The sequence below is a fragment of the Microtus ochrogaster genome, chromosome 5, assembly GCF_000317375.1.
Source record: "Microtus ochrogaster isolate Prairie Vole_2 chromosome 5, MicOch1.0, whole genome shotgun sequence".
Classification (NCBI taxonomy): Eukaryota; Metazoa; Chordata; class Mammalia; order Rodentia; family Cricetidae; genus Microtus; species Microtus ochrogaster.
Window position 1 is genome coordinate 34,766,660 of NC_022012.1, and position 8,683 is coordinate 34,775,342.

Sequence of the window (8,683 nt, forward strand, 5' to 3'; positions counted from 1 at the left end):
CAGATGTGTTCCTCGTTGGTACCACAAAAATGGGAATGAGAAGCCCTTCAAAGAACTAATGGCCTGGCTATGGACTCAGTGGTTCTCAACCTGTGGGTCACGACCCCTTTGGGGGTTGATTGAACCTTTCCCAGGGGTCACCTATGACCATCAGAAAACACTAGTGACAGTAGCAAAGAACTGATTCCTTCGAATTGTCTGCTGTGCTCCATGACACATGCCCTTCCTCAGGTAACTTTTTATTTTTTTTGCTTTCTTTCTTTCTTTCTTTCTTTCTTTCTTTCTTTCTTTCTTTCTTTCTTTCTTTCCTTCCTTCCTTCCTTCCTTCCTTCCTTTCTTTCTTTCTTTATTCCTTTCTTCTTTCTTTCTTTTTCTCAAGACAGGGTTTCTTGGTGTAGCCCTAGCTGTCCTAAAACTCAATCTGTAGACCAGGCTGGTCTTGAACTCACAGAGATCCTCCTGCCTCTGCCTCCAGAGTGCTGGGACAAAAGGTGTGCACCTCCACCACCTGTCCTCAGATAAATTTTTTTTAACTAAAAAATAAATAAAAGTGGTGCACTTTGTTCATCCCTGTATCACGCCTACGGGGAGTTACCCTGCTGGGAACATACCGAACACAATCACCTTCACATGCTTTGTCCTCACGTAGCTTCCGTACTGTAAGCACTTGTACATGCCTTCATCCTGCAGGGTTACGTTGGGCATACGGATGGAGAGCTGTGTGGCCGAGTGGTGAAGAAGCTGGTATTTGGAGCCTTTTAAAGCTGTACAGGAGAGAAAAGAAGCTGGCATGAGGAAAAGCTCACTCACGGGGTGCCTGCCTCTCCTCCCCAGTGCGGGGATTAAAGGGACATGGAGCCAAGAAGGCGTCCGTGACTTCCATGAACAACGCTTGCCACAGTTTGCTGTTTAAACTTGATGTAGGTGTGGTTTGCCCGGTCACAACAGAGGTCAGCAATGGAAGATAAACACAGCAGCTAAACACCTTCAATTTTTAATCTGAAAAATGTTCACAAAGATTTGAAGATTCCTGTGGATGTTAACTTAGTCCTTCCAGGGATTTAGTCAACAGTGCAAAAAAGCAAGGCCAAAAAGTTCTAACTAACATGGAGAGTTCCTCTTGTTTTGATTTTACATCCTGACCTGGAACTTTCGTGGAAGGTCAAAGGTCGCTGGGCAAAGCAGGGGCTCTGAAAAGAGTGATTTTTTTGATTTGCTCTTTAATTGGTTAAAGGGGCTTAATGTGCACACATGTCTAATCAGAATAAAACCTTGGAAAACGACCCAAGGGAACATCTCTCATCCGAAAGGAAGGTTGTGCCTCTTGGGACCTGATGTCTCCTGAGCTAGCACTCCGGATTTTCAGTCTCATCTCTGCTGACATTGGAGTCAAGAGTTCTTTGTTGCGGGGGCTGTACTGTGAAGTGTGGGTTGTTGAGTGCATGCCTGGCCTCTGCCTTCCAGACTCCCGAGCCCAGGACCCCCACTCCCTACTTGTAACATCCCCAACAATCCTCAGTCGTTGCCAAATGGCAACCAGAGTGCGAGATGATGCCATCTGGAGAAGCTTTGATATGAATTAATGGGTTTTACTGCAAAACCCCCAGAATGTCTAACTTTCCAGTCTCCAAAGAGGAACAAACAACTTTGTTTACCGGAACTATTCCTCCTCAAAGTTCACTTCTTCACCACCTTTCTCAACCTGCACCTACTTAGTCTACTGGACTCTACTATTAACAGCGAGTGGTAAAGCTTACAACAATCTGTTTGGCTATTTTATATTTAACGTATCAATTAAGCAGTATTGACAAAGCATATCTATTTTTTAGTGGGTCTGTTTGTGAACATAAATGGAACTTGGCTGAATCCGATTTTCTCAAGTCCTTGACATCTAGGGGTATTAGAGATACCGAGTGGTCTCATTAGGAAAAAGACTTTGGGAAATTCCTGTCTGAGGTCTAAGCAACACTTGAAGTTTGTCCCTCTCTTTCTCAAGCATGCCATACGCCCTTTCTGTGTGACACAAGAAAGGCAGAGCTCTCCTCCTGACGAAAGTGCATGCCATTGATTTCCATTGCCTGGATATCTTGGTGTTAAGCCCAGCGGGGGGAAGACAAGGTGCTAGGGAACATGACTTTGCTGCCGGCTCTAGACACGGGGTGATACGTCAGCTCTACAGGAGAGTCCACCAAGGCAGCCCACTGTCTGCCCACGGCTGTGGTGTAGGTGTTTCCTGGTCAGTGAGAGTCAAAAAGTGATGTGGGGGTGAGGTGCAGGCGTGGAAAGGTGCTTTGTAATTTGAGCCCCCTTTAACAGTCTTTCTGATGGGGTTTCCACTTCAGACTTCCTGTGCACCCCCCAAAGCCACCTTGTGTCAAATAACCTCGGAGGTGTGAGTCACGTGAGCCAGTGGGTGAGCTGAGCCCACCCTTCTGGTGACTCATGTGGGTCTTTGTGCCACTAATCTGCCCCGGGTGGAAATCCCTTAGGTGGAGGTCTATTATTTTCGTTCCCCTCTCACCCCACTTACCAGGATGCTGGTTAAAAAAAATGGTGAACCCAGAAGGGGCCAGCCATTGGAGAGAGGCATTCTTTGCAGGAGAAGTGGTACAGTTTAGGGTGAGTGTCGCGCCCTCCTCCACTGTGATGGTTTCCATGTTCAGGTGGGCTGCTGCGGATGCAGAGATGGGGAGGGTCAGACAGCACGCATGTGTACATGAGGTGTGGTCACCAGAGAACAACCCCTAGGCACTCAATTCATTCCTCTGCCAAGTGAGTCCCATGATTTGAGGTTGTCAAGTCTGGCAGCAAGTGCCCTGGTAGCAAAAGCCACTGCCCAGGCCCAGAGGAAAAAAAATCTGTTGCTCACTCTACAGTAGAGTGAACCCAGCAGGCTCAAAGTCATAGGTGACTGGAATCTGTACTCAGGTGTGGGCTCAGTCCACACCTCTGTAATTACAGAGGCCTATCAGAGTGAGAAACCACCAGAGCTCTGGGAAACCACTCAGATTATAGAATGGGCGATTTGCAAATTTGTGTGTTACATCAGCTGTGTATGAGCCTGTGGGGGAGAAATTGCAGGTCCTGGCATTGCTTGGCGACAAGGTGCTTCCTAGCCATGGAGAAGCCCTGGGTTGAATCCCCATCATACATGCATGCATGTCTGTGTGCATGCGCACACGCGCTCACGCACACACATGCTCTCTCTCTTTCACACACACACACACACACACACACACACACACACACACACACACACAGATGCTCTAGTGATTTGTTGGGACAACTGGTCACTGGGAGTTATGCAGATCCACCCCAGTTAGCTTTTCCCACAGAGGGACTTTCTCCAGCAAATGTATGAGTTTAATTTGCCCAAATCACAACCCTCGAGAATGATGAAGAATTGACTCTAAACAGTGACAATTTTATTGTTCCAGAAAGAACATAAAGGAAGAAAAAAACTTTTTCCTTTTTTTTTTTTTTTTTTACTGAATTGGCACATTCATCATCATTCATGATTGCTTCAAGTTTTAAACTAAACTGCCTTTCCTTGGTATTAATATAATTCTTACCCAAGAGAGTGTAAAAACTATCCAACTAGAAGAATGCTACACCTGTAAATTATGAACAGCAAATGCTTTAAAGCCCTATCTTCAACCTAAAATTGAAAAAAGAAAAAAAGGAAGAAAGTTATTTCCTCCTGATAACACACACTGTAGGAAAAATAACCTTTTTTGAAACAATGCTTCATGTAGTTCAGACCCTCCTTGAACTCACTAGATAGCCCAAGCAGGCGCTGAGCTCCTGGTCCTCCTGTCCCAACCTCCTAAGTGCTGGAATTACAGACATGTACACTATACCCAGCATCCTTGAGATCATTTTAAATATCAGGAGCAATGCTTTGGGGGCGCTCTAGGGATGCACTAGGATAGCCTTTATTTTATTTGTTTATTTAATATTTGTGCATTTCATCTCTAGTTCTTAATTTCCATGTAGTCTATAGCGAGAATAACCCCCAGTCTGTGTGTTGTATTCATACTGCTTCTCATGGGAAAACAGTTTTAATTCTAGCCGACAAACACCTGAACCATTAGCCAATGCAGAAAAAGAACAACGCGCCATTGTGAGGCTGGAGAGATGGCTTGGGCTGTAAAGAGCTTGACACGCAATCCTGGGGATCTGAGCTTGGACCCCAGCACCCAGTAAAAATATATAATAGGTGCAGAGTATTCATCCGCAATCCCAGTCCCGTGGAGCTGGGGACAGGAGAACCCCTGGGGCTTGCTGCCAGCCAATCCAGCATAATAGATGAGCTCTGGGTTCAAAGAGACAGCCTGTCTCCAAAAAGCAAAAACAACAGCAACAAAAAAGTATAAAGCAATGTTGAATATACTCAATGTTTACCTCTGGCTTACACACACACAGACACACACACAGACACACACACACACACACACACACACACACACACACACCAAGAGATCTGTGGCACTGCAGGTACAGCTCCATTGGTAGAGTCGGTGCCTAGTGTGCCACAGGCCTTCGTTTCAATTACTAAGTAACTAAGTAATCAAGACATCCGTGTTTTCAAAAATAAGCAATGAGGTTGGCAGCCAGAATTCTGCTTGGGTCCCCTCATGGGAAATAATCTCATGCTCATGAATTAAATAGTCAACAGATGCCGACAATGTCCTTAGATTGTGATAAACTGCACTGCACTGTGGCTTTTTAGCAAGGCGAAGGTATTATTCACCCTAAGATGCTGCTTTTGCTGCTGAGAACTTAGTGTGTGTGGCTGCTGATCAGACTGACCAGGTCTATTGACCCCAGGGACGGCCATGGGAAAACCTGCTACTGAGGGGCAGAGCTCGGCTGTGCCACCACTCCCTGCTTTGGGCTTTACTGATCTTATTTTGGCCCCAAGTTCGATCCTGCAGCAGGAAATTGGTGTAGAAAAGAAGACTAGCCCATCACAAAGCCACAGGCCCACCCAGCTTTGCTTAAAATAATAACTTCAAATATTACTTGGAATGCCTAGGTCTGTCAAAGGGTGCAAGAGGAAGATGCTGTGTCGAGCCCTGAGGGAGAAGCCTTCCGAGGAGGAGACGTGCACGCTCCTCGTCGGGCGGGTGGATGCTAAACAGGGAGTTTAGTTGTATTCTCACTTTTCTTTTACCTGAGTTTGGAGTCCAACTTTCACCTGTCGTCAGAGCAACGAGGTGTGGTTTTTTTGCTTTTGCTCACCACTTCCTCCCCGTCGATGCTAGCGACACACTGACGGTATTCTCATTCACCCTTAGCTTTGCTCACGCCCTACATGGCATGTGCCAACTTCCTGCTTCACCCTGTCTGACCTGCAGCACTCTCTCCTCTGTAGATCAGCCCTATGTGGGGCTCAGCAATGAGCGGCTGTAAAGTCTCACCGCCTCCTGCTTAGGTAGTGCCAACTGAGTGGATGACTGTCTTCTGGGCTTGGTTACCTCAGCGACTGGATGCATGTAGCCAAGAATGACCATGTGTTACAAGGCCACCCTTTGAGTCTTTTCTTATGGACTGTGTGATTAGGAGATTTCATTACACTGCAAATGCATGAAGTATAGTTATTTTTACAGTGCTGAGACTGATCCAATGGACTTTTTTCTTTTCTTGTTCTTTAAAAAGATGACTACAGATATTTAATAGCTCACCTATCTGTCTATCATCTATCTATCTATCTATCTATCTATCTATCTATCTATCTATCTATCTATCTATCTATCCATCTATCTGTTGTGGAATATTCAACTATGGAAAGAGGTGTTATATTTGTTTATGCTGTGGAATATTACTTTAGGTGTGTAAAGGCATGCTACCTTTGTTTCTGCTGCATTTGTTTAATGATGTAAGGCTGTGTTGCATTTGTTTCACCTTGCCTGCCTAAGGCACCTAATTGGTCTAATGAAGACCTGAATGGCCAATAGCTAGGCAGAGAAAGGATAGGTGGGGCAGGAGGACAGAAAATAAATAGGAGGAGAAATCTAGGCTCAAAAGAAAAAGGGAGAATGAGGAGAGGAGAAAAGGAGGAGGAGGAGAGAACAGGGAGTTCCGGAGGGCTGGAAGCCAGGCAGCTCCCAGGCAGTCAGACACAAGAAGCAGTGAAAGTAAGATATACAGAAGGAAAGAAAAGTAAAAGGTAACGGTAAAGAGAAACAGGTTAATTTAAGTTAAAAGAGCTAACCAGAAAAAAGGTAAGACTGAACATTCATAACTAATAATAAGTCTCCGTATCATGGATTTGGGAGCTAGTTGGTGGCCCCAAAAGGAAAAACCCGGTACTTCTCTGTCTCTCTCTCTCTTTTCTCTTTCTCTCTCCCTTCCTCCCTCCCCCCTCTGTCTCTCTCTCATGATATTTAATTTGTATTTTAATAAATAAAGCTTGCCTGAAGATTAGAGAGTAAAACAGCCATATGGATCAGCCATACAGACCAGGCAGTGGTGGCACACTCCTTTAATCCCAGTAGCCACACTAGTTTTCCATAGGGGCCGGGCAGTGGTGGTGCACACCTCTAATCCCGGCACTAGAGAGGAATAGGAAACAGGAGGAGACAGCTCTCACAGTCAGTCTTATTCTGAGGGTTTGTGGAGGCAGGATCGCCATTTCAGTCTGAGGTAGAAGTAAGAGCCAGTGGCTGGCTGCTGTGCTTTTCTGACCTTCAGGGTGAACCCCAAGATCTGTCTCTGGGTTTTTATTATTCATGCTATACATCTCCATCTCTGTGTATGTTTGTGTAAGGGTGTGTGTGGGTGAGTGCATCCTAGTGCACAGGTGTGGGCATCACTTCCCACCGTGTGGATCTCCTGGTTCCAAATCAGCTCAGAAGTCTTGGCCACAGGAACCTAACCCACTGAGCTGCCTCACAGTCCTCCATGTCCCCGTTCATCACGTATACTCAGGATTCACACAAACTGGAGAGCGTGTCTTGCTACGCATGCAGACTGTGTTGCAATCTTGTGGGGCCACGGTGTATGCATTCTGCTGTGGAGACAAGATAGAGGCTTGCCAACACTCCATCACACAGGACGTTACAGAAATGGAGCTTGGACTCCTCATCATCTCTTTCCCCTCATAGGTAAACCAGCGGTCCTGGACTTGGAAGATGGCTCAGTGGGTAAGAACACACACTCAGCAAGCATGAGGACTTGAGTTCAAATCCCCAGCACTCACATAAAAGAAAAACTAGGCATGTCTGTGTGGTTTGCATGTGTTTGTAATCCAGGTGTCAGAGGTTCAGAGATGGGCCGATTTCTGGTATTTTTTTTGTTTTTTATAGATGGAGGGAAGCTCATTTTTATAGATAGCCACAGTTTAAATGTCTAATAGATCAAATAAATAATGATACCAAGAGGAGACAAGGAGTTTAAACAGATGATAAGAAACAAGACTGAAGTAGCAATTTTTAAAAATCTCATTTGGCTCTGCTATTTTCTTTCTTTAAGAAAATTAAAATTTTAGATGGGTCCACTAGTAAATTATAACATATTTTCAAAGAACTATTGCCAGTGCTTCTCAAACAATCCCGTAACAGAAAGTGAAGAAATCTGCAAACCTCTTTTTATGAAGACAGTCTTACCTTCATGCCAAAATGAAGTCAAAACACAACACAGAAAGAAAAGTCTAGAATAATCCCTCTGATGAACAGAGATGCAAAAATTCTCAATAAAATACTTGCAAACCAAATTCAGAACACATCAAAAAGATAATCTTGATCATGTTGGTCCCATTTTAGAGATACATAAAAATCAATAGCCGTCCTGTATACCAGTAACAAACAAGCTAAGAAAAAAACATTAGAAAACAAATCAATTTCTAAGAGAGGGAGAAACAAACAAATCAACTTTGGGATAAAACCTAACCAAAAAAGTGAAAGAAGAGATGGGCAGATTTCTGGTGGCAGCTAAGGCCAGGCTGGCTGAAACAAGTGGGATTCAGACCTAATGGATATCCTGCCTCAAGGCCACGAGGGAAAGAACATTAGAGGAGGCATATCCAGTATTCTCTACTGACCTTTGTATTATATGCACAGCACACACGTGTGCACACATACTCACACATACACACACACTCTTTCTCACACATACACCACGCACAAAATGTGCATGTGACTAATTTTCAAGCAAAGGGCACATGGCAGTCACGCCCACCTCCTGAAGCCCACACAGCTGAAGGAAGCCAGGGACTTCCTAAGAACTCTTGGCCCTTCCCAGCATTAGGGGACAGTTTCTGTGGAGGGTCTTTACTCTATATAGGTTATCAGAGAAGCTGAAAAGACAAGAAAATATTCATTTTTAAAAATTGGCTTATGCCCCATTGTTGCATTAATAAATTCAAAATCAATCAGTGCAAGTCTATTGCAGGGTCCCAAACTTAGCATGTGCAGTTGGAATCTGTCCTAATCTGTCCCCTGTGCCTCTCTGGGTCCAGTTGGAACCCAGGACCTTTCCTGTCCCCTGTGTCTCTCCCACAGGCTCCATCCCACCGTTTTCTTACATTAGTTAATGTGGTGACCAGCCATGGCACCCAGACATCCGACAAGCACACTAGCCTCTCATCTCTCGCAAGCACTGATTTAATCAATCCAGTCTCCTTTCCCCACTACTGCTGTGGCCTTGGCTGAGTGTCCCAATTGCTTCTTGCTGAACCATT